General features: G+C 39.3%; 1 protein-coding gene across 4 annotated transcripts in view; it reads right to left on the bottom strand.

Moving 5' to 3' along the window:
• tsnare1 (T-SNARE Domain Containing 1) overlaps nucleotides 1-14150 on the bottom strand; it is a 1025035-nt gene that overhangs the window by 963140 nt on the left and 47745 nt on the right. Inside the window, exon 1 of one of the 4 annotated variants that reach the window (XM_063040590.1) lies at nucleotides 10409-10527. The exons of the other annotated variants lie outside the window; for them this stretch is intronic. The gene's annotated coding sequence lies outside the window, so the exon portion shown is untranslated. Of the gene's footprint in view, nucleotides 1-10408; nucleotides 10528-14150 lie in introns of those variants that run through there. 4 annotated transcript variants of the gene reach the window in all.

Raw genomic sequence — 14150 nt, 5'->3', positions numbered from 1 at the left:
CATTGCTTTTTTTTAATTGAATTGCTTTTGTTTTATTTATGTTACAGAATAAAAATATTTGAAGCTACAAATTTATTTTATTCTATTAAGATCCTATCTGCTTGCCTTACCCCATTAGTTCACTCACGGCCTACACTAAAGGTGTGTTATTTTGTGTTCATTAATTCAATCGCCCAATGTGATTCTTAACTTTTACTCTCTATCATGGAGTCCCCTAAAATTCAGTAGCAGGAATTGTTCATAATCTAGAGTTCGATTCAACCTATACCAAGTAATTGCAATAATGGAGCAGCAAGTCCTGTATAATGGGCTATGTAGTCTCTGAAGATTGTGATGCTGCCTCATGTTAAGAAAAGAAAGTGGTATTATTTGTTCTTCCCCATCTCAAGAGCAGATATTTAACCCACTAGTCAAAACTGAACATTATTGCTTACTTGGTTGCTTGACGATAAATCCAATGACAACTTTTCATTCTATAAAAACTCTTAAAACACTTTTTCTACTGGTGATCTAGTAACAATTGTTTGGATAAAGTATCTAGTGCCCAAGTGATTGATTAAGTCTTAAATGCACATTATTGATCCAAACACAACATGTTGCAAAAGAACTTTTCTGCAGATGCAATAATGCTTTTGAAAAACAAAACTGTCATACAAAAATAAACCAGTACAATTAAAACTACAAAAGTCAGTAAACCAAATGCTACGCTTACATGAAGTATGTTCTTTCCTGATTTCCAGTACAGCTTCCAACAATAAATATTATGATCCTGAAGAACTGACATTCAACTGCTGGGCAATGTACAGCACGTGAATTCCTGGGGCAGTCGTCAACCTTCCTGGACTCACAGGGAGCTGTCCATTCAGCACCACAAAAATGGCAAACACAGACTACAGACACTGGAATCTGGGGCAACAAATAATCTGCTGAAGGAATTCAGTGGATTGAGCAACAGTTGTGGGGGGAGAAGAATCATTTATGTTACAGGCCGAATCACGGTTGCAATTCTGATGCAGAGTTCCAACCCAAACTGTTGATGGCATTGATTTAACTCTATGGCCCCTTTCTTCTCAATTCAAGATACATCTATTCCGGTTGCAATTATCACAAAACAGACTTGACACTCTAGATGTAATCTTACAGTAGCTGCATGCAAAGGCAAACTTTCTGCATGTTGCTTCATTTTATATGTGTGAGGGCAAAGACATCCCTTCTCGTCTCAACAGACATATTGTAGCTTTTGTTACACTGGGTTTCTCCCAACTTTCATCCACTCCCCCCATCAACTTTCAAGAACTGATCCTCCCCAATCTGGATGCAAAGGTTTACTTTGGACTACAATTGCCCGCTGATACCACCCATCCATATAATCCCTCACCTAGCCAGGAACACAAGCTGCAGTTGGGCATCTCTCTGAATGCACAAGTGTGGTGCATAGCCTCATGTTACTCCATACACTTTGAGCAAGCTGATGAGCACATGGCACCAGTTAAGAATTATGGCTACTCAAGTATTTGTTCCATTTCTTTGCATTTTATTTCGAAGTTGTTTCGGGGGGCAGTTAAATATCAACCATATTAGAGAGTCTGAAATAGACTACTTAAGGAGAAAAAACATTTCAAGAGTCCTAGAACCTCTGCATATCTCTGACATGCATATACAAGCCCAAGGTTAAGAACTTTAACCTTGACAACACCCCCCCACACACATCAGAACAGACTCCCACAACATTAAATTCAAACTCCAACCACATACATTCCTACCTTCCAAAAGAACTAGTTTGTTCTTTCTCCCTCCGTTTTAAATAATTGTTCTTTCTTAGTGTCTTTGGTGCTTCTGATGACATTCTCTACAATGCTGAGAAGACATGGTTGTCAAATTGGTCCCTCCTTTCAGCATAAAGCAAACGAGAATGCAGTAGCTCAAAGATTTACTAACATTAGGCCTAAGATTTAATTATATGGATTTATACTGTATGGGTCTTATGTGGAGTTTCAAATATACATCCCAGGTCAAAAGACACAGCTTCTGCGTGCTAATACAGCAACTTAACGGCCAAGATAGGTTTGTAATTCATAAGGGTAGTAATGGAGAAAGGAGGAGTTGGGGTTAAGGAGGAAAGTAAATCAGCCCTGATCAAATGGCAGAGCAAACGCAATGAGATGAAAGGCCAAATTTTGTCCCTTTCGTATTTCATATGGTTTTAATATAGAGTCATTGATAAGTACAGCACAGAAACAGGGCTTTCGGCCTACCTAGTCTGTGCCGAACCTTTTAAACTGCCTACTTCCATCGACGTGCACCAACATCATAGCCATCCATATCCCTACCATCCACGTACCTATCTAAACTTCTTAAACAACTGAAAACAAGTATGCATGCACCACTTGCAATGACAGTTCATTCCACACTCTCATGGTCCTCTGAGTGAAGAACTTTCCCTTCATGTTCCCCTTAAACTTTTCACCTTTCATCCCCAACCCATGAGCTGTGGTAGCACAATCTCAGTCTGTTTGCATTTACACTCTATACTCCTCAGTTTTTCATACCTCTATCAAATCTCTCAATCTTCTATATTCCCAGGAATACAGACCCAACCTATTCAATATTTCTTTATAATTCAGGTCCTCCACACCCACCCAGCAACATCCTTATAAATTTTCTCTTTACTCTTTCAATCTTATGTACATCTTTCCTGCAGGCAGGTGACCAAAACTGCACACAATACTCCAAATTAGGCCTTACCAACATCTTATACAACTTCAAAACATCCAATCTCCTGTACTCAATACTTTGATTTATGAAGGCCTATGTGCCAAAAGCTTTCTTCACAACTCTATCTACATATGACTCCACTTTCAATGACTTATGCACCTCTAGTCCCAGATGCCTTTGCTCTACCCTCCTCACTGACCTACCATTCACTGTCTAAGACCTACCTTGGTTGGTTCTACCAAAGTGCAACAGCTCGCGCTTGTCTGCATTAAATTACATCTGCAATTTTTCACCCACTTTTCCAGCTGACCCAGATCCTGCTGCAAGCCATGCAAGCTCTCTGTCCACTACATCCCCAATCAACAAATTTGCTGATCCAGTGAATATTTACTTACAATTACAAAACATTTGTATTTAGGAAGAACAGCAAACCAAATGTAAAATTCACATACATTTATAAATTGCACTGATCAACAATAAATTGATCTCTGAAGTGAATAACATGTTTTTACCTCATTGTGCTGCTTTCCCCCCACCATATTCTTCATATTCTCCAAAGACTCAGCCTCCATAAACCTGACTCATCATCTCTCCAGTTTCTGTCCCATTTCAAATGCTCCCCGATCTCCCCCGGTCTCAACCTTACAATACACCTCTGTGCATGGAGATGATGGTACCATTTTCCAAAAGACAAGTGACCCAGTATATTTGGCAATTCCACGCAGATATCCTGTTCAGTGGCAGATAACAAATTTCAAAGCATTCATTTAGACTCATGCAATCATCGTATTTTGCAGGTAAAGGGAGGCAAAAGGCTATTTTAATTTTACCTTGCTCACATGCAGGTCGGGGGATAAAAGTTATTTCAAATCTGCAAGATTTGTGAAGGAAACATTACAAATGAAATCTGCAAGGCTGGCACAGTTGTCAGTCAGAGGAGTCCTAATTTGTTTGTCATAAATGCATGAACCTAATACTGCAGGAATACTCCTGCACACATTCTGCTAAGTGAGATAGATGTAGAATATCCGGCAGTTCAAATGATGTCTTTGTGCTGCAGCCAATTCAATTGTCAAAATGATTTCAGGCAGCAAGGCCTTTCGAAATTGACTGAAAATGCAAATGATTGAAATAATAGCAGGAAGCTCAATCCATTGCATTCCCACTTCTACATGCCATTTAGCATAGAGTAATTGGGACAGTGATAGTTTACTTAATCCAACACGATTCCCACAGTAACTAAATTGAATGAGATAATGGCTGACAATTTACTATTTCATAATGCATGTTCTCATTATAATATTATTTTCCTTAAGGTTTCATGGAGCTGAATGAGTAAAAGTGTGCAAAAGACTTCAGGCTTATATGTCTATTTTATCCAGCATCCCATTAAGTGTTGTTACCCTATTTTTCCACACAAATTGTGTGCAGCAGTAGCACCATGCACTTTATCAACCATGTACTGAAAATATCCAAAACATTGACTCAGCTGTCAGTCTACCAGGGATGTCCACCGAAAGTTTGCATTGTGCTTCAATTAAAACAAATGATTTGAAGGTTATCATGCTACAGCAAGGACAATTTGGACTATTTCCCCCTCATACCCAAGCTATTGTATACATTTCATAAACATGCTATTCACCATAACCAACTGACTTTGATAAAAAATAACAATAAAAATATTAAAACACAGGAAAGTCTGCAGATGCTGAAAATCCAAAGCAACACACAATACTGGAGGAACTCAGCAGATCTGTCAGCATCCATGGAAATGAGTAAAGAGTCAACATTTCAGGTCAAGACCCTTCTTCAAGGCTGACACATTTGTGTCCGTCTCTTTAATTGGATCTTTTAAGCTTCAAAGATGTGAGACAGCAGGATAGACAGTCCAGGTCGTCCATGTGATCAATTACATAATTGTCTTGCCTTGTGGTCCAAAGTTTGCAAGTCCCTTTCCTTATCCTAACTTGAAATATTCTGCGCAAGAATAGAACTTACCTGTTTCCAAAATGGAAGTAAAGAATAAAAGTATTAGAGATACACAAATAACCACAGACACTGGAATCAGGAGCAAAAAAAAAGCTGCTGAAGGAACACAGTGTGCCAGTCAGCATCTATACGAGGAAATGTGCAGTCAACTTTTGGGTTGAGACCCTTTATCTGCGCTGACATAAAAGTAGCAGTGCCAACCAAAATTTATCCCTGAGTCAATATCATTAGTAGAGATTATTTGGCCATTATCACAAGTTTCTTGTCAAGAATTTGCTCTGTTCATATTGGCTGCTGCTTTTCCTATAGTAATGCAGTGATTACAGGTCAGAAGCACTTAGCTGGAAAATGTTCTAGGGAAAACCACAATGGTGTAATACAGATACAAACCTTCTATTCCTCAAACTCCACTGACAACAGTAATTACCAGCTCTGGGCAGTTTGGAATACATGGCCTCTTTCTGCATTGCAAATGCTAAATTTCCAGTGCAAGACTCCCTATATCTGACAAATGCTAAAGAGAATGGAAATTAAGTAATGCTTTATTACATATCCTTTTTAGAAATCTGTATGGATAACAAAGAGACTCCTCCATCTAACAAAACTGTGAACTTCACAAAAACATTAACAAATCACAGCATATATTTGTCTCACTACATTCATATCAATTCTCTTATCTGAAGAAGTGTTCAGGCATTATCGACAACCATTTAAAATAGTGACACGTTACACCAGCAAGAACAAGGAGCTGTCCCTTGATGTGCTTCACCATTCAATTATCATCTGCCGTTATCTCAATTTTTCTCTCCCACTATATATATCTCAGTGGCTACCGTCCTTTCCCCCCATTTAAAAGTATACCCTTCATCTGCAAAATTTTGGAACATTAGGCACCAGTAAAATTGCATTATCCTCAGCTATTTATTTTAATATTCCGATCTGAAAGGATCATGTTCTTGAGATTCTGGTTATGCCAACTTTATTTTCTCCTTCATTGCCATTTTTGGTTCAATGGTATAGGAATATTGCTTGCAAACATTAATTGTTACTTCATTGCTTTTATGCAAGAAATGCACCAAACTAATTGATCACCAAAAATATTTAAAAGAATGTTACAGGGAAGTGTTCTATGAAAATCTTGAGGAAAAAGTACATCTAGTTTACATTCCATATAATTCAGGAATTCTAAAACAGGAAACCAGACCTTTTGGCCCACAAGTCCACATGGACATCAAACACATATTTAGATTAACCCTACAAAAATCCTACTTTACTGTCCCCATATTCCCAATTTATCCACAATTCTAACACTACCATTTTATCACTAAATGGAATTAATCACAGCCAACTAACCTATCAATCCATGCATCTCTGGAATGTGTGGGAATTCCTGAAAGATCGAGAGGAAAAAAGGTGATGTTTGCCACGTTCTTTTAAGCTTCAAAACCTTACTCTGCAAATGGATCCTTGGCTTTCTTATTGGGACACTACAGGTTCTGCGTGAATTGGTAAGATAGGCCTTCTTCACATTACTACTGACAGGGAAGAGGTACAGAAGCTTTAAGACCCATATTTGATGTCCTATTAACAATATTATTCCCCTCCATCAGATTTCTAAACAGCTTATGAACCCATAAATACTACCTCATTATTTATCTTTTTTCATTATTTTATTGGTGTACTTATCGATATTCATTAGGCTGCAAATAAACAAACCTCATGACAAATGTCAAAAATAAACCTGATTCTACTTCTGAACCCATTTCCCAAGCTCCCTTTCAACTCACCAGGAAGTTATACTACTGTGTACCACCTGAAATAAAGTGAATTAAAAGTATATCAGGATATTAATAGAATATCATCCAACAATTCAAATTAAGCATGCTGGATTATTGAGGTTTTACTATGCTAGAGAAAGCACAAAGCAATTTCAATGCAGAGCTCTCAAAGTAAAACATGAAGAGATGCAACAGAGATGCTGTAATCTGGAGAAATAATCTATCTTCAGGAGGAAATCAGTGGGTTGAGCATTATTTGTGGTGGGTGGGGAGGGACTGACATGGTAGGAGGTAAAAATTTCTGTCAAAATCCTTCATCGTTAATGGAAAGTTACAAGTTCTGTGGCCTAAAGTCAGCAGGAAAAGGGGTATAGTGGCTACACAGATATCCTGAAAAGTAGCCATAGCATTGCAGCTATGGGGCATTTAGGGATGTGGTTGAACACATTCAGTTGGAATTACTAAACATGCAAAATATTATTAAACAGGAAAAGAAATACCCAGAACAGTGACATCTTTGGAAATACGTTTTGACCAATGCACTATGCCAGTAAAAATGCAATATGTATTAAATCCAAAAAAAACCTGTTGTGAGAAACTCTAAACTGACAGTCGAGTGTTTCCATAGCAACAGGATCACAGCTGTAGCATATTTAATTATTACAAGCGGGGGACAAAGGTTTTGCATACAGGCCTAGACAGAAACAAAATAGAGGCAGCCATGCAAAGTCCCAATGCAAGGAAAATAACCGTAGTTGAAACTGCAGGAGAGGTTGACATAACATCAAGATGGATGAGCAATGCAAGGAACACAGCCTGACACCATTTACTCCACTGGTAGTGACAAAAAGATGATTTTAAAACTAAGGGCAACACACACACACAGACAGACAGACAGACAGACACACACACACACACACACACACACACACACACACACACACACACACAAATACTGGAGGAACTCAGCAGGTCAGGCAACATCTATGGACAGGAACAAACAGTTGGCGTTTCGAGCCGAGATCCTGCATCAGGATTTCCTGCATCTACAGAATCTTGTGTTCAAAATTAAGGGCATTATTGATATTGACAGAACAACAAATCATTGTCATGAGAAAGGACACTCAACATCAGAAGTTTACTCAGGTGCCTCCGGTGACAACACTTTGAAATTAAAGAACACAGTCTGGTCAGTCAACAAAAACAATAGAAGAAATTGAATGTGTGTTCCTTAAGGATGGCCAGAAGCAAAAACTTATAACATGTTATCAGACTGACCTTGCCAGGAAAAATAAATCGTTCAAAGATTCGAAGAGGATTGAAAAAAAATACTTTGCATAAACACATCACATGAATATGAAGACATACCGAAGAATTCATGGTATAGAGACCAAGGGGCATAATGCTCATATACTTTTAAAATGGTCAGCGGAGCAATCTATTGCAAACCACAACGTATGCTCTTTGCACTGAAAATCTGGATAGAAATGTGCAATGCCAGCTTGGGTGAAAGTGGCACCAAATGAGTAGGTGAAACCCATCATATTGGTCGTAAAGGTAGGCTAATCCATTTGGCACTGCAGAGTTCTCAGAGAGCTTCAATAAAGTCTGTAAATGACAAGTAATGCTCTTTGCTTCTATTTCAAGACTTGTTCGCTGAGTTGTCATACACAAGTTTTTCTGGGATGACTTTGGTAAAACTCACAGATGTGCAAAAGCCAAAACTTCCTGAGAATTAATACCCATAAGAAGTTATGATTCTTTACGAAACATCACTGGACAGTGTAAAATCAGCAGCAATAAATACAATCTTTATAATTTTTACAAAAATATTGAAGTAACATTGGATAAGATGCTACTGTGATGTAGTACTGCTGTGCAGTCTGGATGATTTTGTAATTGCAGCATAGGGTCAGAGGACCAGCCCAAGCTCAAGGGACCATTTAGAAGATTGCACCAGCATAACGTCAAACTTAAAGCAAATGTGCTGACATTCAGGAGATGGGTAAATTATTTAGGCCTGTAAGTAGCTGAAAATGGGTTGCAGCCAATAAAGGAAACAACAGAATGCTCAAGAAACAGATGAGAATTTCCTTTCTTCAAACAGTACTTAAACTTCATCCATCATTGTAATAGGAATATCTGGAACTACTCAAAAAGACCAATCTTTGAAGTTGCATGAATGAATAATCTTTCAGACAGACAGATTTAGATACAGATCAGTCTGGATAGATAAAGCTATTTCAACACAAGACACTAAAATTTATCTACCAACTGGCGTTGCATAAAGTGATGTAGTGATCCCAAAAGACGTGACAGGTGGAAACAATGTAAAAATGGAAACAATTTCTATGACACAATACTTGAGGTAAATACTAAGGCAGTGTCTAAATGATTTATCTATTGGCCTGGCATTGACAAAGACACAAAAGACCCAGCATGTCAATGTATATTATGTCAAAAATGTCAAAAGCAAACTCATGAAGCAGCACATCAGGTGTGGAAGTTGTGAGCACAGCCATTTCAAAGGGTTTATATTGGCAAATATTTAAAAAGGAGCAATCCAATTTTGGCATTAACCAACAGCCCTTTGAATTAACTAAAAGTTAATTGAAACAGCTGTCAGCTCATGTAGTGCAGGGGTCCAAATTCACCACGCACAGTTTGTCTGAAGATATTTTTTTTAAAAATCAGATAACAGTCCATCAATCAGACCCATTCAGTTGGAATAATTTAAAAGTTATGCAATAAAGCACCATTTCACTTTTCCCTCTCAACCAGCTTCCATAAAGTGGGAAATCTGAGTGTGCAATGCAAAGAAGGCATTCATGAAACAAGTTACAGAGAAAATCAAATATGATTATGAAACAATGACTTGCAACATCCTTGCTAGGCAGGACACTGTCCTGCTGATGTATTAAAGGTTGAATATTGTTTAGCTTAAGCAACAAGTGCTGGAGAGGAAATGGAAACCGTACACCAGAGCAAACCATTTTCTGCATGGTAGTGTTCAAGGACTAGGATTTCCTGACAGGTCAGAGATCTGATCAGGGAGGAATACGGGATTAGAAATGATCTATTGAAACTTTGCAAAAATTACCACGAAGTTCGTATCAATCATCTTCTCCTGATGCATGACATTTGGGAACATAGCAGTGAGGACCTGGAGATTGAAAATGTTTCTGAAGCAGATCCCACAACGGATGAAGAATCAGCTGTGATATTGTAACTAACATTAAACTGTGAATTAGCCAATGCTCCAAAAACATCAGAAGGATTTATACACTCAGTACAGAAGGCATCAACTCATTTGCGTATTTTTAAAGGGAGGCTCACAGTGTAGCATCTAAAATATTGTTTATGATGAATACTTGGTGCTACAAGGATTGTGTCAGCTAATAACTGTTCTCTGGGCAGCAATATGTTAGCAAGATGAAAACAAGATGGCGTCAACAACCAAAGGCAACATTTTGCAGACAGCTCACAAAACTACTAAATACCATAGTAGATGGTCCTGGGAGGCTCTCTGCCCAAAACATCAACTGCTTGTTCATTTCCATAGATGCTACCTGACCTGCATTTTATGTGTGTTGCTCTGGATTTCCAGCATCTGCAGAATCTCATGTTTACTCTAGTAGGCATACTCCTTCTGAAGGGGGTCAGACGAAGCACTGAGGTCTGAAGGTGAAAGATGAACCCAGGGTTGGCTCCTTTACGACAGCAATTAAAGTGTCGAGCAAGATTAAAATTGTCAAGGCCTAGAGAGGAAAACAGGAGTTCAATACTGTCTGCCTGATTTTGACTGGCCTCCCTCTCTTCTTGCTACTACCATCGAGTGTGAAGAACAAGTCTTGGGTTCTAAGCCACCAGGTTTAGGAGTAGTTATCACCCTGCAGCCATTGGCCTCCTGGACGAGATTCACTCACCTCAGCACGGAGCGAATTCCGTGGCTCTGGACTCGAATTCGGAGACTCTGCAGTTCATGCCCCATGTGTTTTTGCATTTTTTTTAAAAACATTTGCACGGTGTGATCAAGGCATCAAGGCTGAGGGCAGAGGACAAAACAGTATTCAGCTCACTACTCCAAAGTTTATTCACTTCAACACTGACCTGATTTTGCAGCTGGGGCCAGAATCATCGGCACTGGCCTCAGTGCTGAACTGGCTCTGTGGGCTGTGGCCTGCACCCATTGGGCTGCTGGACCAGCTCCATCACTGTGGCCTGCATCCACTGGGCTCCTGGGCTGGCTTCACTCGGCTCGGCACTGAGCTGGCTTCAGGGAATCGGCAATTAATATTCTGTGCGTCATTTGTTTACTTTTTTATTGTTTCCATGATTTGTTCAGGGTTTTTTTTTGCATATTGTGTGTTTATTGTATGTTCTTTTCATTGTGTTTCTCTGTATTGTGGCAGCGTGTAAGAAGACAAATCTCAAGTTTGTATGGAGCATGCATACTTTAATAAATGTACTTTGAACTTGACCTTTGAATATTTACAGAAAGTTCTAGTCTCTGATATCACTACAAATGCAAATCGATTATGTTAGAAATGTGGTGGTCTTAAATGTCCCCCAAATAGCCCAGCAAGCCATTCAGTTCAACTGCAAATAGGAATGCACAATACATGCTGGTCTTGCCGTCCAACAATTATTTCTCACAAAGATAAATAAACAGACTTTGGAATCCTTTCCAAACCTTCATTTTCGTATCTCCGCATTGCAACCTCTTTCACCTCTTATTGTTTTTCATGGCAGTTCTTCAATGCTTTCATTTTATGCCTCTGCAGAGAATGCTAAGCTAACTAGTCGTTAGGTTGTTGATCCTAACAGCATGAAAAAGAGTAAATGCACAAGTATAATCTCAGTCTAATGTTGCCATCATCCTAGTTCCCTGGCACAGTTTCAGTTAACTCTTCCCAATCCATTCCTGCAATTCCCATTTGGGAATTTCACTCCCAAAACAAAACCATCTGTGAGCTGGTACATTCAGCAGAAAACATAATTGCAGCATCATATTCCTACACCAAGACACTCTTTTGTTAGATCAAATTGCAGGCCCTTCATAGGCCAAGTGATACGTTCCACCTGTCACCAGATCAAATGTAACATCAGAAAAAGTGCAAGGAAAAGAAAAGAGTAAACAGACGGCCTGAAAGAGTGGTGGAAAGAGATCATGTAAAACTTCTGATAAGTACAAAGAAAAAGAAAATTTGAAGTCCATATAAAGACTAGTGAGGGATTATTGTGATTTGGAAACACATAACAGTATAGCCCAAATGCTGACCTGAACTGTAGCTTTCTATGATTCTGTCCATCTATTATAAAACAAAAATTCAAAGAATGATGAGATATCTTACAATGCAGAAGTTAAATAGGCAGTTAGAAAAACACAATAGGATTATGAGATTTTGAGATCACCTTCCAAGAGCCCCATAAATGGTGGGTGCACACCAGAACTAGTGCACAAGGGCAATTAATTGGATCCTACCCTGGTTTTGAAGGAGAACCACCTTTAATTAATTTCTCTTTGCTTGACATCTTCAGAATAGATCTGATTTCCCAGAGCTAGTGCACAGGGCAATTAACTGAATCCTACCCTGGTTTTGTTGGAGAACCACTTTCAAATAATTTCTCTTTGCTTGGCATCTTCAGAATAGATCTAATTTCTAACTGCCCAGTGTTCCCTTACATGGGGTTGAGCAGAGATGGAGTAAAACCTTTAATATTATCAGTTACACACTGCATTGCACAATGGTGGGTAACATCTGGAACTCACTGCTATTCTTCAGCTGATTTCTCCCAGGTGCACCTATTTCCTTCAGGCTACACGTCTTTCCAGTTTCGCACAGATTGCCTGTTGGTGGCAACCCTGAAATTATCACCAGGAGGGGGACTCATCTGAACAGAATCTGTCTGTCTGCCAATTTCTATTCAGGGCACGTTGTTCTGTGAGATGATACATACTGAGTCCACCCACAGAATAAGAGCACTGGCATTATTCGTGCACAGCTCAAGAGATTTTGCACAAGACAAACTTTCCCAAATGCCAACACTTCTAGAAAAGAGCTGGGAAAAAAAGAAAACCTGAAGGGAGAAGTGAGAGGAGGCAATGTCGTGGCTGGTAAAGAAAACTTTACTGTCACCAAAAAGCAGTGGAGTACATTGTGAACGAAAATGTTTTATTCCTTCCTTTAACAAAAAAAATACATTGAGAAACTTTCATGCTTAAGTGCTTTGAAAGTACACTCACTTTATATCAATGCCATTTGCATTAAAACATATCATTTGCACATCTCATTCTCAATAATTCATTGTTACAGGCAAGCCTGCGTCATTATTTCTATTACTCAGCTGTGTGACATGCATTTATGCAAGCCTCTGAGTAACATTTACCTTGTATTAACTCACATAGCACAAAATAACCTGTTGGAACGTCTAGAGGTATTAATTAAAACAGAAGATGCCGGAAATACACAATAGATCACGCTGCATCCATGGGAAGAGAAGCAATAGTATTTCACACTGAAGACCCAACTTCAGAATTAGCAAGGAACAAAAAGAAACTAGTTAAGCTGCAGGGAGAGGGAATAGAATGTCTTGGATTGGGTAGAAGTGGGATAACCACAGGAATAAACTGAAAACAAGGCAACTTGGTCAATGAAAGAAGTAGCTAGAGATTGAGAATGTAAACCAAAAAAAAACACACATACACACACAAGGCCTCCTCTACTGTCAAGATGAGGCCACACTCAGCTTGGAGGAACAACACCTAATATTCCGTCTGGGTAGCCTCCAACCTGATGGCATGAACATTTACTTCTCTAACTTCCGCTGATGCCCCACCTCCCCCTCGTACCCCATCCGTTATTTATTTATATATTTATTTGATTTTTTTTTTTTTTCCCTCTCTTCTCTCTCCTTACTCTCCCTCTGTCCCTCTCACTATACTCCTTGCCCATCCTCTGGGCATCCCCCCTCCCCCTTTCTTTCTCCCTAGTTCTCCCATCCCATGATCCTCTCCCTTCTCCAGCCTCATATCCCTTTTGCCAATCAACTTTCCAGCTCTTAGCTCCATCCCTCCCCCTCCTGTCTTCTCCTATCATTTCAGATCTCCCCCTCCCACTTTCAAATCTCTTACTATCTCTTCTTTCCGTTAGTCTTGACAAAGGGTCTCGGCCCGAAACGTTGACTGTACCTCTTCCTATAGATGCTACCTGGCCTGCTGCGTTCACCAGCAATTTTTGTGTGTGTTGCTTGAAATTCTAGCATCTGCAGATTTCCTCGTGTTTGTGTAGTTGTCTTCCTGCTGTGCATTTTTTCATGCACAGAAAGTCTGGCTGAGTATGCCTTCACTTCCAGAGAGAAATGAAGGAAAACCAACAAGCTAAACCAATTTCACAAATGATCAACTGATACTTAGAGAGAAAGCAAGTTACCCAAATGGTAAAATTCTCAAGTAAGTCAAAAGGTAGCAACATATCCACAGAAGATGAGGCCTCATTCAGCAGTCCAGGATGCCATCAATTGAAGTCAAGGTGGGAATGGGATAGAGAATTAAAGTAGCAGGCAACAGGAAACTCAGATGTAGGTCAGCATCATTTTTAATTGGTTATTACTGTCGTCCTGATCTTATCCGAGGCTTCCATCCACGAGATAATCTCATCCATTTTT

This window comes from Mobula hypostoma, chromosome 1 (assembly GCF_963921235.1).
Source record: "Mobula hypostoma chromosome 1, sMobHyp1.1, whole genome shotgun sequence".
NCBI lineage: Eukaryota > Metazoa > Chordata > Chondrichthyes > Myliobatiformes > Myliobatidae > Mobula > Mobula hypostoma.
This window is presented reverse-complemented; position numbering and strand designations above follow the sequence as displayed.